Source organism: Apus apus, chromosome 1, assembly GCF_020740795.1.
Source record: "Apus apus isolate bApuApu2 chromosome 1, bApuApu2.pri.cur, whole genome shotgun sequence".
Classification (NCBI taxonomy): Eukaryota; Metazoa; Chordata; class Aves; order Apodiformes; family Apodidae; genus Apus; species Apus apus.
This window is the reverse complement of record NC_067282.1, coordinates 158047203-158066237: the sequence shown is the minus strand read 5'-3', so window position 1 is coordinate 158066237 and position 19035 is coordinate 158047203. Positions and strand designations below refer to the sequence as shown.

General features: G+C 39.0%; 1 protein-coding gene across 2 annotated transcripts in view; it reads right to left on the bottom strand.

Moving 5' to 3' along the window:
- Positions 1-14710, bottom strand: part of CDK17 (cyclin dependent kinase 17) — a 94320-nt gene extending 79610 nt beyond the window's left edge. For both annotated transcript variants that reach the window (XM_051633090.1, XM_051633181.1), the window contains exon 1: positions 14286-14710. The gene's annotated coding sequence lies outside the window, so the exon portion shown is untranslated. The remainder of the gene's footprint in view (positions 1-14285) is intronic.
- Between the last annotated feature and the right edge of the window lie 4325 nt (positions 14711-19035).

Below are 19035 nucleotides of genomic sequence, written 5' to 3'. Positions count from 1 at the left end.
AACTTCTTATCCTTTAAAGAGACATTGCACAAAGAGATGAAATATTCACCCTGCAAGTAAACGTTTGTTCTCGTTTAGCTCATAATATACTCAGCCTAATCTCTTCCCTAGAGACAGAAACCTTTATCTTGGTAAAAACATTTTTATAGCGTGTAAGTGTGTCAATGAGGAAGACCAAATGAGCACGTTAGTGAGAATACAGACAGAAATGGGAACACAAGAATTTACCAAATATTGCTCTTACAAAGAAGATGCAGCAACTTAAGATGCTTTTCTGAGCTTTGAGGTAGCAACCTAGTTCTATCATTAAAGAATGCAATCACTAGAGTCAGCAGAGGGGGAGCGATGGTGGCCACATCACTCTCCCTGGCACAGCCAGGCTACGAAGAGTCTGGTCCCCACCATGCCCTGTCAGCCTTACACTCTTGGGAGAGGGATGTCTCTCCTAGCTACCTTTACTCCTAGAGAGGCACAAGCTTTTTTGTAAATAAGCCTCACACTTTGTTTTAAATCAAATTATTTATGTTGATCTGGCAGTATAAAAAAAACAAAACACCTTGAAGCTATTGCTATTTTCATTAAACAATCCTAAATGACAGTGCATTGTTTGGATAAACAGTATATCGCATGTTAAAGATCAGGTTAATTTTAGCATTATACACCATTTCATATGAAGAAAGTTCACTTCCTTCTTTAAAATCAACAATTACAGTTGAATAATTACAAAGAGCTGTTAAAAAGCAACTTTCTCTCTCAGGCCTACTAAATGTTTAATACTGCTCTTCTGAGACGGGATGTGTAAATTTGAAAGACAGCTTCACTATCAAAAAAGAACAGTATTTTAAATTGATTCAGCATGTATATTAAACTTCTGTTTTAGGAAGACAGACTTAAATATTCTTTATTCACACAGTGGATTATTTTAAAAAGTGGTCCATGTACAGCCCACACAGACAAGAATGTAAACACAGATATTGCTGATAACAGCATTTAGATCTTAAGAGTACCTTCTCAAGTGCTGCTAGACAATTCTGTGTAATGAGCAGTGAAATACAGAATAAAGTATCTATGATTAACACAGTATAAATCATATTTTGATATACCAGACATGCATTTATAACATTCCCAATGTACATTAACTAATGATGAAGTGTGCAACAAATGTAGCTGCAGAAACTGCTTACAGAACATGCTCTTTCTTGCGTGTGTGAAGAAAACATGGTTGCATTTTATATCTCATTTGCTAGATAAAAATTTCACCAAGCCATAAAATTGCCATTTTAATCTCCATCTCTCAATATATGTGAACATTTCACTAAAGAAATACCTGAAATTTTTGTTGCACCTTTCAAGTAAAAATGGTTCCAAATACTTCAGAAGCAGGATTCTCAATAGTCTAAAAGACCAACTAAATGTAAAAATAGCTCACATTTATTAAAATTACTTCCAGATCTCTTAAATAAAACATACAAAAGGCTATGGTACAGAAAGCCTACCAATGCTTATTATAACCCTTAATACCTTTTGTTTTCTACAAAGTCATTACGTCCTTCTATCCATCAGCTGCTGCCTATTTTCTGTTAATTTAACTATATTTAATATAGATCACATCTTCGATTTTAATTTGTTTGAATTTAGTTAAATTCCACACCCTTTTTAAAACAAAATGAAACATTTTTTAAAAAATCAATATAATAGATGGACTGTCTCCAAGTAGTGTCTCAAATTACACAGAATTAAAGCATTAAAACTTCTATTGTTTTCAAACTAACATGAAATTACATGAGGTAGAATACAGACACAATCTATTTAAAACTTATTTTAAAATAGTTAAATAGTTAAACTTAATTTAAAATATATAATTTTCAGATGAAGACTCCAGCCTTCCTCAATACTATTAAAAGCATACACACTAGCAGAGTTCCAAATGGGATCTATGAAAAAAACTGAAGTCTGAATTATATATCACATTACACTGCAGAAAATCTAATAGCCCTAAATACTGTACTATTATATACTGAAACATCAGTATCCTTGAAAAATTAATGACTTTAAATAAAACAAAAAACCTAAGCCAGCAAACTTACAGCTGAGAAGCTACAAATTCCAATCTTTATTGCAGCAATACAAATTCTTACAGCTAATCTCATGGAATTATTGGAGTAAATGCATTTCTGAAACACACATATATGAAAGAGAAAAGAGCAAGGAAAACATGGGCTGAAAATAGGATTCTATGACTAATTTTCCCACTCAGTGATCCTGGATGCTTGAAGTAACAGCAAAAACATCAGCTTTGCCATCTGATAAGCAAGGCAGATTAAAATATTCTAAAGGCTCTTAAAAATATATATCCAAAATTACATTTTTAAAAAGCCTAAAATTCAAGTATTAGTAATTTCTAGTAGCATCCAAATGAGTAAAAAAAGATAATGACAAAGAACAAAGAAACTGCAAAGATACAAGCGTATAACACCTAATAACATCGTATGTCTCTTGTGATGTTCCCTACTGACAACTTTTAGGAAACACAGAACTTCCCAAAATAATGCTAGGCAAAAAATACAACAAAACTATACTGTAAATTAAGGAAAAATGCTGCTTTCTGCCTTTAGGAAGTTTAAACCTTATTAATGGAATTCCCAGTAGTTAACTTTCATACACTTAAAGCTTCAAGTTATTAAGAAAAAAAGCAGGGAGATAAGTAGTATGAGGCATTTCACAGCATAATTTTGTGACCAGCATGACATGAATGAGTACAGAGGTGTAGAAGTGAACAGCATTCTACTGAAGGGCTGGTCAAAGAAAAACTGTATCAGAACCACAGATAATATTAAACTAGTATTGCTTGAAGACAATACATCAGGATAGCCAAAACAATTCTTGGCTTCAATTCAATCTCCTCTGCCACAAAACTCTGGATGCTGCAAAAGGTATGTTTGAGAGCAAAAAACAGAACCATCCAGTAATCATCTCTGGCTTTTCCACAGCATTGTATTATTCAATCTACAGAGTTCCATTACTGGAATTTAAAAAAATCTGGATGCAAGCCTATAGCCTACTAAAGTTAAAAACATTGAATTATCCTTAGAACACACAATCTGCATGTATCATGAATAATAGTCCATGAAGCATCTCTGAAGAAAACCTGCAGTACAGGGATCTAAGAGCAGATTTACATATGCAGTATTTCACTACATAAACACAGATGTCTAACTTTTTAGATCTAAATATTGTTGACAGCACAGACAGCAAAGCCCCAAGACAACCCCTAGGCCTTCTTCTGGCTAAAAAAGAAAAAACCTACCAGGTTCCCAGTATTTTACAGGAACACACTCCAGTAACGGCTAATTCCAGATGCACTATGGCAGAACATCATGCCCTGCCAAAGCTCTCCTTTGGTCTTAGCTCTGCACTCCTTCCCTCACGACACCCGAGTTCCTCCAGTTTGTCACCCAACAAAAGCACTGCTAACCCTAAGGTTTGGCTCAAAAATACAGCCAAGTTAATCAATGAGAGGAAAGTGACATTTTTAAAAGTTCACCTCTCTGCTGTAAAGCATATCACAGCTTCCCTGTACTTCAGGCTGCTTCATCAAAAAGCTTCTTAGACTTTATGCTAAAGAGCCATGATACATCGATCCAACTGGAATAATATCACTCCCTACAGAAGAAGCAAGGCTTGTGCACATTGCCAAAAGAACTTTGTCAGGTGTTAAACAAGATGAAAGGACCATCATAAATATCTCCCACTTTTCCACAAAACAGAACGTTATTTTTCCAGTCTCTTAAAAACACAGAGAGACAAATAATTTCTAAATTGAATATAACACAAATAATGTGGCAACTACCACAAATAACTTTGAAAGGATATTAAACCACTTAATTTTCTTTATCCCTTTTAAACCTTTGAACATAAGGGGAAAAAAAATTAGATTATGTCACTAGGATCCACTAACAGTTAAATATATTACCTTTGGGGTGTGGCTCTTCTCATAAAAGTGACTATACAGAAAAGGAATTTTCTCTGTCAACAATTTTGCTTCCTGTGCTTTATCAGAGGTCTGAGGTTTTTTTCCTCCTTAAGTGACAAAGACTTATTTTTTTTTTAATAGTCTACTGCCACAAGCTCAGTATACCCAGTATAGTTGAGACAGAATATTCCCTGCAGAAGACAGTAAACAAGATTTCTTTCCAAGTCTGTGCTTCAGGCCTGTCTCAAAGCAGTAAGGTTACGTAGGTGTTAGTTCTGTCTGACAGACGCGAGTGCAATTACCTAGATTGAGATGAAAATTATTAATATAGGTTAAATAGTCCAGGACAGATTCTTTTACATTGGTATAGAAAAGACTGAGACCAAGGTATCACCTAGTAATAAAAAAGGGAAAGCTATCACATTGTGTTACTATAAAGTTGGGTTACCAGTATTTAATAGATAAACCATTCTCGCTTCCCCTCCAGCTGTTTCTTAGAAATGTTTACCCGTAGGTTTTCAGACACTGTTGGGGTATTATTTCTGGTAACACGTCTCTGCAGCTGACACTGTTAAGGCTGATTTTCAAAATGTCCCTAGCACTTGCACCCTGAAGCTCAGTATCTTAAAGAAGCCTCAAGTTAAGCAATAAAAAATTAACCTAAGCCCTCCCTACAAGCTTCTTTGGCTTAGTGAAGCACTGCTTTCCGTGAAAACTGGCCAATGTCACTACACAAAACCTGTTGCAGTTACATCCTAAAATAACATCTTCAACAGGTTATCTAAACTAGCATAAAACTTGGCAAATAATGTCAACCCACCCAGGATTTAATTCTCAATATATAAATAACAGACATTACACATTCTAACTTTCAAGCAAAACAAAAAAAACCTCAGAATTAAGATCTCAGCTACCAAGAGCAGATATGACAACCCAGTCATGTAAAGATGCAAATTTGTAACTAAGCTGATGCAGTGTAATGTCACTAAAAAGGCAATAATGAACACCAACTGCAGGTGTAGTATAGGCTCAAATCTTCACTAGGTTTATTTGATATATAATCTAACAATTACATCCTCATATATTATATATATATATATAAAGATTATTTTTATTTGTCCTTGCAACCCCAGTTTTAGAATTGCCATGAGACATAAAATGAAAACGAATTACTCAGCAACCTATTTCAATATTAAAATACACTATCACTACTGAAATGCTAAACACCTGCAAACAGAAGTGAAAAATAAAGAAAAATCTGCACCTTTTCTTGCTTACATATTAAAGAACTGATTGCATAAATTGCATGGGAGGTTCACGGTATTTCTCTTTAGGCACATGAGGCACTTAAGAGAAAGTTTAATACCAGTTCTGGGGTCAATGTACAGTTTCCCACTATCAGTAAGAAAATACTTGGCTCCATGCCCCAGCCACCCTCTCTTCCTTCTTTGTCATCAACCATGTAACTCATGCCCTCTCTCTTCCCTCCAGTACTTTCCAGACTGGAGTGGAAACCTATTAGTGTACTGATGCAGAAAAAATTATTCTGAAGAAAGCACTTCATTCATTCAAACTATAACGCTGTAATACAAAAACAATTCCTGTGATGAGCTCCCTCCAAGGTAAATGTGGAAAGAGACGCAGCTTTGTACTAACACCTTTGGACTACCCTTCGAAACTATTTCTCTCTACTGATGACAGAGAGGATCATTAAAAATTATAAATTAAAACAAAACAAAACAAACAGAAAGCAAAATTCAGATCTTTGAATCTGGTAAAATTTGTATTTTAGATGTGAACAAATTATTTGCTGAAAAAAAAATAATCCAAGTTTTATCTACCCACTCATAGAAACAGATGATTAAAAAGCATATATAGGCATTTTGTTAAGCCAGAGGTACAGGTGCAAATCACCACTGGTTATCAATTCATCCCCAAAATAACTTTTAACAATGACAAGCAACTTATGACCTAAATCCTTCAAGTAATGTCTACCTCTCCTACTACCAGAAATATTCACAAATACCAGGAAACCAGAACCCCTATTATGCAAGGCCACAAAAAAAAGAAAAAAAAAAAAGCCCATTTTAAAGGAAGGAGGTTCAAAACACTTTGTTAACAATGCTCAACACTTCCTATTTTATATACAAATTAAACCGAACACATTTTAAAACACAGTAACTAAGCTTACTACCAAAGCATATGAAACCCATAACTTCAGAATTCATAATCTACTTCGTATTGCTCCTAAAATAGCAAAATTGCATAATTGAAGAAGAAGGGCAAAGTACCTGGCTGAGCAAACTAATTGCTAAACACCTTCATGCTTCTCCTGGGCTGTCAAAAAAAAATTTTTAAAAAGTAAAAAAAAGAGTGTGTTTAATAACAAAAGGCCTTCCTCTGCCTAAGTACATTTTAAAGCTACTTTGTCAGCTTATGGAACAAATATTTTGGTTTTGAGACTTATATTGAGATCTATTAGAAACAAGCCACAACAAAATATTTAAGTCAACTGCATTTCCTGATAAACAACCCAGAATTACAAGCAGCAGGTTTAAAAATACTGTGACTCGTGCAAATGGGAACACTGTAAGCTGTTTATCTTGTTTAATCCTGAAGGTTAACAGCATAAGCTTTAAAATATTTTGCTTCTTTGCCATAACCTACTGAAACATATTGACAAAGGTAATGAAATATTATAGAGAATCTTAAACTTTTTAAATTGCCTCTGAAATTGCTTTATCAGAGTGTTGTACAGGACATTATTCTCAAGAACACTCAGTGTTAAGTTTCAGTGATTTAAATCCAAACTGCAGCTTCAATGAAGCCAAAGACCTCATCTTGCCTCTCCTGAGGTAACCACTTCTTCAGAAAAAACAAGAAGCTGTTCAACTACCTTATCGACCCCTTTAAAATATGACCATTATAGTTACTTTGTGGGGTTTTTTTTAATTGTTGCGTATTCCGACATTTTTTTAACTCTTGCCATAGCTCAATTTTGGTCTCTAGTTCGGTTTTTAAATATTAAAGAAAAAAATATTATTTTCACATTTCTTATATTTCTTCCCTTCAACACTAACAATTTCCAAACCAGAAGTCCTATTTCCTTTCAAAACTCCCACCTGAAAGGCATACCTGTATCTAAAATTAAGAATATATTTCACTAGATTTATCTGTAATTATTTCCCCACTGTCCCTTCTTATTCAGTACCAAATTAAGTTTCTGAGCTGCTGTTTTACATATCAGTTTTTAAAGACTATAGTACAGCATCTATGTTTGATAAATTTAGCATCTGAGGACCTCCTTTCCGCTCTGTACAAAAGGAAGTTTCCCCTCCCATCTGCTCAGGACATTCAAAAAATTAAATAATTACAAACTGCTGTTTTCCCACTGATTCTGCAGCAAGTGACTAGTATTTATGTGTAAAGCCAAAAGTAAAGTTGAACGCACTACACCTATTATACCCTCCATCGGTTCCCTGACAGAGTCATCATGTGGTCACAAGACACCTGCTAGTACCAAGGCAGCAGCGTGGGGATGAGCAGCAGCCAGTGAAAGCGAAAAGAACTACAGCTTTAAGTAGCAGTGCCAAAGTTATGCCAGTTTAAACTGTTTGTGGAGCAACAAAGCTATTCACATGCAGCAGCAACACAAACTTAATCTCCCACAGTCATACAGGAAGACTTAAGTTTTATATTTAGTTTTCAAAGCAAGCATAAATAAGGCGAATTATGAAATAGCTTCACATTCTGCAAGCAGACACTTAAACAATTTAGTAAGATATTTATGACAGTTTTAAGACTGAATAGTACTTATGAAAGAAACAAGCTGCCTGCATATGTAAATACTTTACTGCTATTTATGACAACCAGATCTTAAGGAAGAAAGAACAGAGGAAGCTGCTTTGGCAATAAACCAAGGACAGAATAAAAAAATGGCTTTAAATTTTCCTCAGTTAAACATAAATAACCACAATTTTTTTGGCCTATCCAAAACATCTGTGAATTCTACGTTTAGAAATTCAACTTTGCTTCAAGATATACAGAAAACTAGAGGAAACAGAATAAATTGTAAGCTATTATTTAATAACTTATTATCTTCCTCTTGTATATTACTAATGAATTAATACTTATTAATCAATAACTTTTTAAAATAAAAGCTTTCCCTAAAACCCACATACTGAATGCAGATCAACACTTAATATTTAGTCTGTGTAATTACAAAATAAAACCCCTAACAAAAAGCTAGTGTTAATAGCTGGTTACACTTGATTTGTTTCAATTACAAAATATCATTAATTTATTTTAAAAGGTAACATACTGTATACAATCTTTTAAAGCCTGATATAAAATGCCACATCAAGTAAACAATCAGGAAACTGCCATTTTTCCAAGTATCCACCCTGCGCTAATGACCCGTTCTGCAGTCTCTATTGTTTCCCCAATTTTCTGCGAGCTACAAAAACAAGCAGTAATTTTCATTGGCTTGCCCTTCGCTAGTGGCAATGGCCAATAGCAGGCACTGAGCAGCTTTCCCAGTGCTCCTTCATAAAGGCACTTCAACCACGAGGAGCCCTCATCACACGCAGTTACGTAACGGCAACTATTTATAGTTAACCACTTGATTCACATTATCCGCCAGGTTTTAAACCATTTCATATGCAGACACTTGAGCTATCATTTTAGTTCCTTAATCAAAATGTCACGTAACAACCCCAAGCAAAACGTTTCAGAGAAGCCAAACTGCAACATCAGCAACTGTATACCACACAGTTTTTAACCTTATCATGAGAACCTGAAGTTAATTTCACAAGTTCGGTCTTCTATAAATATATGCTGAACAATTATTTTCCTCTCCTTAAACTCCTGCTCAGTCAATATCCATCACTATACATATATTACTAACTTGGAAAGCAAATGAAAGAAACCTTAAATTGTGATAAAATTACAGAATTTCTTGATGCTCTGAGACATACTGAAAACAGTAATTTGAAGAAAGCACCCTATCAACTTTCATAATACTTACTGTACAACTTCAGCAGCTGCTGTTTAACACTCAAATTCTTATAAGAAGCATTTCAAAGCATCACATACGACTATCATCGCGTTTTACTTCTGACTGTAACAGTATGAAATTAACAACAATCTCTTCTGACGATTATCAAATGCTATAATTTTCTTTAGCACTGGTAAGAGGCTAATGGCTTTGTTAGAATTAATTTTTCTCTTAAAACATGCCCTGCCTTATTGTGATAGTCCACGACAGCATGGGTTTTCGTGTTCCCAATCAATCATATTCACTTAATTCAACTTCCTTCCATTTTTGTAAACAGGCTTCTTTACTCCTGTAGGAGTTAAGTTACTCTGTTAGTTACTCTGTAACTTTTTTACCCAGTTTTCTCTCAATTACAAGGCAATGGGTTTCCTGACAAGTGATACTCTTTACTAATTCTCTGTAAACCATACTTCCTGAAGATCTTAATTTTAGTGAACACTAAGTAGCACCCACTAGCATCTCATTAAATGTCACCTTTAATGACTGCTGTATTAAAATGTCTTTCACATACCTGAATAAAATACAAGCAAATCAAGTTACTCCCGTATCAGTAAAGTAGCAAGTCCAAATACTTGGAAAGAGATATTTCTGAAAAATGACTGTGCAGTTTACGGTAGTTCACTATGATATATCAGCTCAGCTACATGCTTGCAAAACGCTCTAATCCACTATGCATAGAAGAGAAAGTCATGATCCTGCCAACTTTAACACAAACTGAAAGCATGCAAGAATCCTTAGCAAAGCTGACAAAGCGCAGTTGTTAAAAAATCTGAGACCACTGCACAACTCCACCAAGCCTTGAAAATAGCAGTAGTCAGAGAAAGCAGTAGAAGGTATAGATTATAATTAAATGAAATGTGATTAGAGGGCACAGAGTAACATTCACTTATGCAAGATATCTAGCAAGTCCAACCTAAAATACAAAGACAGGCAAGAACTATCGCTAGGAGTGTAAATGAAAGATATGTCATTTATTTGTACTGGTATAATAACACAGCCTTGTTCATCATCAACATATGCACAACCAGTTGTTCCAGATAATATTAAAAAAATAAGGTCATAATCAAATCCAGGATAAAACTGTTGTTCAGCTTCCTGTATTTTCAAGGTAATATGGAAGTAAGCAAGAAGAAAATCACCCTGAAATTCACAAAGCCTTCAAATGTTTATTAAAAATTGTTATAAAAAATGGTATTTTCCCTTTTCTTAAAATAGTAGTCATGTTTTAATTCTGCCCCACAGGAAAAACTGAAATCTGATTTGACAGTTATTTCTTTGGTAACGCTATTCACAGATTTCTTTTTTCTCTCTTTATAACATTTGTGCTTATACATAGCACCCCTGATGTTCCCTATTGAAACAAATCTCTAGTCCTTTACAAACAAGACACTACATCACAAAAGCCCAAATATGCCAGTAAATCACAGAGTTGTTATTATTCCAGTATCAGTGTGCCTATGGTATTTTATAATACAGCCTGATATAAAATACAATGATCTCCAAGGTAGTGGCAAAAGCCTTATTACCTGAGGACTGACGTATCAAGATGGCCTGATGTAAATTACCTGATTAATGCAACCATTACATTATTGGTTTCCATATAATCAGAACACAGAAGTTAAGAACTCTCTTTTTTTCTTTATGTTCTTTTGCTCCAAGTTGGCAAATTAGCTCAAGTTCCAGTTTTGTTTATTCCTCATGACTATCAACATCAGTGGTTAAATGCTCAAGGTTTTAACTGCTGTTGGTAGAAGTTCTAATTAGCCAGTTCTAATGAACTCTGGAGTTGATATGTCTGCTAAAAGGAGTCCAGGAAACCAACAACACTGGAAGAACTGTCAATCCAACAGGTTAGTTAAGAGTGTGCAGGGATGGATTTGTATTGGATACAGAATTGTAACTACTCATTTGGCTAACTTTCACTCTTCAAAGAAACTGTTGTCAGGAATATATCACAACACTTCACAAAATAGACAGGAAAAAGAAAGCATTCTCCATCATTAATGGACATTTCTGGCAATCTAGTATTTCTGAAGAAAGCAGTATCTGTTCTTTCCTGCATAACGAGGTATATGTTAATAGGCCTAAAAAGGTATACACAGCAGGATAGAGAACATTTGTAAAGTTATTTTAAAAAAACCCTAGTCTTAGATTTCTTAGAGGTTTTTAGTAAGTAAGTAAAAACTATTACCTGGTAATCAGAATATTTAAATATAAAATGTTTTTACCGCTATCAGCCAAGTAAGTCTCTGTAACAACATGTGAACAGGCACAAAAAAACCTGTCCAGTTCCTACGCTCTGAAGGAAAAAGTCATTCACTACAACTGCAAAAAAGCCAATTAACACAAGCACTACACTGGTTTAGTTTGCTCTTTTGATATGAAGTGTAGCCATCAAGTAAAAACGCATTTTTATGAGTTAAAGTTGTAGGGGAGTGTTCTATAACAAATTCTGAAGTGCCACTGATTACAGTGGTGTCTAGCTGCCTCTGGACACCTCAGCATATTCAGAGCTTGCTGCAAAAATAAAATAAAAAAAAAGCAAGCATTAAAAAGCATGTAGCTAAAAACTTAAGATACCTGTAACTTAAGAACTGTAGCAACAACCACTGAGTTAATAAAAGGTGAGTTTAAGCTAGAAAAGCTTTATTGATCTTGATTTTTAGATATGATCTTTCCCATTCCACCAGATTACACATTCAATAAGGACATTAGTATATGTGCCTTTTTAAAAAAACAGCTGATTAGCTTTCCTAGCCAATAAATGAAAGCTGATGAGTATGTGAAATACCAACAGCTTCCATTAAATGTGAAAAGAAGTAAAAGAGCAAATTCCCAGAAACGTTTTATTGCAGACTGTTCATTGAATTAGTCTCCAACGAAGCCTTTCCTGACCACGCTTTTTAGGCGCAATTACTCAAATATACGGTACTGAACCAAAATTTATTAAGCCTAGAGAAGCATTATTTTATTTATTTTTTTCCTTCTAGCAGTAAGTAGTCATCTAAGAAATAAGATGACTTTGTATGTTAGTAAGCTGTTCAAAAATTCTGCACAGTTTTACTGTAGGAGCTCCACATTGTAACAGTGATACAGGCACACAGAACATTTTCACATCCACATCATAAACTATATCAAATTTTCACACTGCAGTGTTGGGCAGAAATTGAAGACAGAGCCATGTGGGAGAAAAACAGCCTGTTTTGGTTTTCAGTTATTCTCAATCTAATTATATTTGGAATTATAAATCAAGTATTTCACTACACATTAGTGGCATTTTACATATTACAATGATCAATTAACGCACTGTATCTCTAGCCAAGCTTAAAATAAATGACTTGCCACTTTCAAACTATAATTTGGTTCAGAAAACACAGGCTCCAATTTGCAGACTCTTCAGTATGGATGTCTGCAGACCCCACCTACTGATTTGTGTAGAGCTCCACATAGGATAAACACGGGGCTACACCACACAACATGCAAATGCAAGGTATGAACCTCACTGCGCTAACCTTGCTCAAGATTTTAATAAGACTTATTTTTGTCAAAGCAGTATTTAAATAACGCCATCAAAAATTATGCTTTCGTCTTTCAAATTTAAGTGGCCCTTTTAATGCCAAGTTAACATTATAATGGTTCCTCTATGTTGGAGAAGTACATTCAGTTTGTTCTTTCAAGTATAGATAATTTTTAAGGAAATTTTCCGCTACGCATTTCAAACACATGATTTTGTATTTTCATATGTTACTTCTGTGTTAATTTATCAAAACAAATCTCTCTCAAATCACTAACTTAAGTGATAAATAACAAGAGCTGCGCATAAGGATACAGAATTCCTACAACAAAGCAATATGGCAATTTACTGAACATCTTAAGCACATCAAATACCAAATCACCTGCTTCACTTTTACCCAATTCTAATTAAAAAAATCTGAATTTAGTACCAAGTCTAATTTCGTAAATGTTTTCTTCTGCCACTCATCTTCTGAGTATTTAACCTTTGATCATCTAGTTTATCGTTTAATTAATGTAATTTAAAATGGGGGGGGGGGGGAATGGAAGAATGTCAAACCAGGCTTCCTCTTCTCATATCTATGCCATAATAGCTACAAGGAAGTTGCTATTCATCTTCTGTTAAATGACAAAAAGAAAAAACACACATATAAATTACTCACCAACATTTTTTAAAAAATAAGAAACATGCTATTTAAATTATTTAGTTTGGATTATGATATACGTCAGCCCTGTTTCTCTCAGAACACCCATAATACTGTTAACCACCATTAGCAAAGTGCCAAAGACAGCAACGAGTTGAAAACAACTTCAGCCAGGTATTGAAATTGTTGCAGGAGAGACAAAGGGGATCAAGGTCAGCATTCTTCTAACGCAGCAGCTAATCCACTCCTATGAACATGGTATTGGAACGGGTGGGCACAGTAAATTTCCATGAAATATAAAATATACCTAATGTCACCTACTTTGCCATGTCCTTTAGAGAGAAGAACCATTTTGCTCTCACTGGACTCAGGCCACTACATATCTGAGAGAGGAAGGGGAGGGAGAAGAGCTCACAGAAGTTCAGGGTCAGCAAATGTTCAAGTGTTCTGTCATCTACGAACTCAAAAGCTCAGGGCACAAGAACTCTCATGCCACGCACAGAAACCTACATATTTTGGGCGTGCGTGGGGGGTGGGGGGGAGAGACCTGCAACAGGAGCGAATGTGTCATACGTGCGGAGGCTGCGAGAAGAGCTGTCAGGAGAAAGCAACCTCGCCTGAAAGGGAGGAGGCGGCGGGGAAAGGACGCTTACGAACACAGGATCACCAGAAAATCCCGCGGGGCTCGCCGGCTGCGAGCCCCGGCTCACCTCTCCGGCCCGGCTTCCCTCGGCTCCCGCCACAGACACGGCTCAGCCCCGCAGAGCTGCCTCCCGGCCACCGCACCGGCCCCGCCGAGCCCTCCCAGCCGCCAGCGGAACCCCCCCGCAGCCCTCCCCGGCCCTGCCCTGCCCCGGGGCGCAGATCAGCCCCACCAGCCGCCCAGGGCTCCCCGAGCAGCCCCTCGGACCGCTCGCGGGGCGCCCCCCGCCACCCTCCCTTGTCTCCGGGGCCGCGTTTCCACCTCCTCCCCCCCCCCCCCGCGACGTCCCACGCACACACAGGCCAAGGGCCCCCTGCGGTCCCCGCGGGCCGGGCCCCAACCCGCCAGCCGGACCCGCACCCCGGGGCCGGGAGACAATGAACAGCCACAACTCACCAGCAGCGCCGGAGCTCCGCGGGTCCGGGGGCTGTCGCTCTCCCCCTGCTCCTTCCTCTCCTCCTCCGCCCAGGAGCGGTATCCGGCCGCTGGGAGCCGAGCCCCCTCCCTTCGCTGGCCCGAGAGCCGCCGCCTCCGCCGGGCCGCCGGCCGCGCTCCCCTCCCCGACGAAAGTCACTTTATTCCCCGCTCCAACATGGCTGCTCTCCCCGCCACCGCCTTCGCCTTGCCGCGGCTCCCCGCCGCCGGAGAGAGGCCGCAGGCCGTGCTCAGGAGCCGCCCGCCCGGCCGCTGGCGCTGCCTGGAGCGGCTCGGGTGGCCTCACGTCAGCCGGGCCGGGCCGGGCCGGGCCGGGCCGCGGGGGTGCGCGGAGAAGGGGCGAGCCGAGCAGAAGCGATCGCGCCTCTGGGCTGCGGGCTGACGCCTCCGCCCGCCGCGCCGAGCCTGGCGCGGAGACAGCCCCGCCGGCAGCCGCGGCGCGGGAGGGGCCGCGGGCAGGCCCGCGCGCCGGCGACACCTAGCGGCCGTGGCGGCCCCGGCCGAGCCGACGGCGGAGCGGGGAGTGCGGAGCGGGGAGCGGGGAGCGGGCGGCGGGGAGCGGGGAGCGGGGAGCGGCGGCGGCGGCGGCGGCGGCGCTGAGGGCGGAGCGCGGGGCCGCGCCGCGGGAATGCCCCGGCGGCGGGTCGGGGCTGCCGCTCCCGCAGTCCCTGCCTCGGGGTCCTCTCGCCGCGGGGCAGCGCCGGTCCGAGCCGAGGAGGGCGCTGCTGCTCCTCCCCAGCGGCCCCGCGCAGCCTCCTCCCGCGGGAGGAAGTGGGTCCCCCTGGCAGAGGCTGCCGAGGCCCGGGAATCCGCGCCCGCGTCCTGCCTGCCGCAGGAGTCTTCCCAGGCGATTTCTGGGAGAGCAGTCTGGAAAGGGGCGTTTGCTCGCTTCGTGTGTTCCGGCTCCTGGCAGCGTTTCCCCTGGGGCTTGCCGGGCGATGCAGCCCACCTCTGAGGCGGCAGGCATGCCCCTCTCCTGCCCCCCTCCCGGCTGGAAAGTCAGTAATTGAAGGGAAGTCGTGGCTTTTTAGATCGATTTCTAACTCGGTAGCTACAAAAAAAACATAATTTCCGTATTTCTTCTTTTATTTTCTTCCCTTTGTCTCCTGCATTCAGGACTCCCATACCACCCCTGTTGCCATCCTTGCAGTCTCCCTACCCGTACATAACCACACTTCCTTGCTGTGTGTAGAATATTTTCTTTTTTTTTTTTTCCCCTCCAGGTGATCCAGTTTGCATTCCTTCACTTCTCAGTCCTTTCCACCTCTAAATTTCTTAGGTTTTGTGTGCTACTGAGCAAGACCTACTAGCTAAAAACTAGTCTTGTGACCCAGATATTCTGTGCTGTTGTTTTCATATTTCCAGCACACAAAGAACGGACGGAATACAGCTGGAAGACCAAATCTTAAGTTATTTTAGTGGCATGGGTTTGAACTTCAAGTACCATGTAGTAGGTACAGGGAGGGCACAATCTGGCAAATTGGTTTTTTTCCCTCATGGCCCTGGCAGATCCTCACTGCCTGCCTGCTCACCCTCTCTTACTTTGTCGACTAAGTTCAGTGTCACGACCACAGGGCCTTTTCTCAAAACGGGTCTCCCATGGTCATGCAGACCAGGGTTACTGGCTGACTATGCCAGGCCACCTCAGGGGCTCCTTAAGAGGAACTAACTCTCAGGTCTCGAGTTTTTCCTTGGCCATGCTCCTGTGTACAGAGGGAAGCCAAAGCTGCATCGCTCTGCAGGCAGGTCTGTGCTGTGTCTAGGTAGAGAGCAGAGGGTATTTAAATTTGCAGCAGCACCAAGCTGCTGATCTTGAGGAACTCCATGTGCAGCTTATTCTAGCTAGCCCTTCTCTGCAGTAGGGACAAGTGGGAGCCACCTTCACAGGACAGTGCCAGCTGAAAATTCCCCTGCTTCATTGCACCCTTCCAGCAGTGCAAGCGAACCAGAAAACATGAATGTTTCCCAATAAACAGAACTCACTTGCACTTTCCTAAAAAAGGAGTGCAACCATGAAACCACTTCTTACATGCACGCAAAGTCACTTTGCTCATGCTGATGTAGACTTTTGGTGAAATCAATTCCAGGATAAAAAGCAGTAAATACGACTCAGAATCAAACTGGGCTGTTCCTAGAAACAAAACATAGTTCCTGAGGTCTTTTCGAACGTTCCGAAGACGTTATATCTACCTTACCTTTGCAAAACTTGTGGGATTTTTAATAACACAGAAAAAGCAGACATTCAAGCTTTGAACTTCCTGTTAATGCAAAGATATCTCCTTTAAAGCTCAAGACCTACCAGTTCTTTCTAGACCTACCAGTTCTAATCTTTACATGCTAACAAGATGAGCTCTGTTTTGTTTTACCTTATTCAATTTGAAGGCTATTTTGGGTAAGTAATATCATTATAAATGATTGTGTGCAAGTTTTTTATTCTAGACATGATTTGTAAAACAAGTTCTTGAGACAGCACTGAGTGAGTGCATTTACTGCAGCATGTCCAAGTAAATTATGTTCCACGAATAAGGTACAGGGAGAAGGTGAGCTGCAAGCTTATGAAGCCATGCTTTTGTTTTCAAGTATTAAAAATATCAGTACAATTTGCTTGTTCTACTTTATACATACTCATGTCTGCCATTGATACTTCTCTATTAGAGAAAACGTAATTAAGACAAACAAAAGAAGAACCTAAAAAAACTAGCAGTTAGGATGAGTCATACAAGAAATAAGGGGTCAACACTGATTGCAGTGCAATGAAAATATTTTAAGGTTTTCCACATGTCATGGGGAGGATAATGAGTTGTTAAGAGGGAAGAATCTGTAACCACTTGGCCTTTGTATTTACCACCATCTGGTGCCCTCAGAGAAAGATTTTCACAACTGGGCAGACGACAGTACAGGAGCAAGACAGAGTGACAGACAGGAGTTTGAAACTTAGGCACTGATTTTTATTAATTTATCCCATGAGTCTGGTTTTAAAACTATAGCTATTGATTTGTTTTATTATTTAGTGGAATAGGTAGCAATCAATCATATTTCCATCTAGCTAACCATGATTATTAATATTTTAAACTAGTTTTAAGATGGATTGTCTGGTGAGTGCAATAGGTCTGTTCTCTAAGCCAGCAAGAACAGAGTACACCCAGGTTATATGAAATGAATTACTGCCACTGGACAATCTGATGAAATCTACATCAGCTTTTAGAATATAAATCCAGCAGTAGGAATAGAGTGCTGACAGGGGACCAAGATTTCCTGCTTTGAGTATGAATATACTGGCTTTGCCTCTGCAGCTATTGAAGAGAAGGATGTGGTTATTTTGTGACAGTAAAAGTATAGGAGTTAAATCACTGGAGTTCACATAATGTTAGATGGAAACATTACAGAAAAATACGTATTTTTCATACAGTGGATGTGGAAAGCAGTTACTTTCCTGCCAACAGCCAAGTTGAGGGTTCCATGTCTCAGCAGCAGGAGTCAGCAACCTTGCAACCATGCAGCAGTGTGGGAAAGCATTGTGTTCAACTAGAAGGAATTGTCTTCATTTACAGGGGAAAGACTGAAAGTCTTGGCAGGTAATTAAATGAGGAAATTATTTTCAAATAAAATAATTTGTTTTGAAACACAATTGCTTCTTTCTATCAGATGCCAAAAATTTCTGAAGAATGCAGTATCCTCTAACTAATTGTATCTGTCCTGAGAGAAGAAACAGAGCTATTGTTCTGCTCAGAGAACGAGCTATTTCTGTATTAGCCTGTGTAGTGTTCCTTTCTGTAATTATTTTCTTCCACCTGCGTAAAACTCCAGTCCATTTGAAATAATCAAATTAAGATAGTTTATTACATTCTTATACCAAGCTGGCATTCGCTTAAAGTGTTTTCCACATTACTTGGATTTAGTACAATGTAATACTTGCAGGCCTCTAAGCTAAAAAAAAAAAAATAAATAAATTCTTTAATGTCAGTAGAAGACCAAACCCCGTCCTCTTAGAATGAATGGAAGCAGGAAGTAGGAACAAGAAGGTCGCCCTTGCACTAAGCAAAAGGCTATACACTTCTTTTTCTTACAAGAACTGTAGCCATTTTTACCATTATTTGAGTAACTGATAACTGGTCATTGACTTAGTTGCACTGTATATTTCAGACAGAAACAGGAAAGCTACTATTTGTTCTTATAAACCTTGCTTGTCTGGCAAGCAGGACAGAATGCAAATAGTGGGGTGTTCATTACCTACACTTGAGATTTGCATTTGTGTAGCTATACTGGTATTTGGAGGCTGATCAACTGATCAGTTGCTGGAGAAATTACTATTAATGGAAGATCTGTGTCATCCTGCGCTTATCTCTTTGTCATTTTATAGCATATAAATATTACCTGCAACATGACATATACATATGACATACCACTGTCCACTCTTTTCTTCGTCCTATTCATTTATATTGCTTAACCTTTCATTTCCCATATGTAACTTCACAATGTCCTATCAAAACGCTACTTAAATATTATTTCTCTTTTTCTTACATATTTTATCACTAAATTTTGAAGATAATTTATCATTCATACAGATAATAATTTATGTCTTATAATATTGGATTTGATGCTTTTATTTATATCCAGCATTTCTAGGACTTGGATATAGAAAGTGTCTACCAGTTGTGCATATTTTTGGGATATGGGGCATTCTTTTAGTGGAAAGTGTAGTTTCATTGCT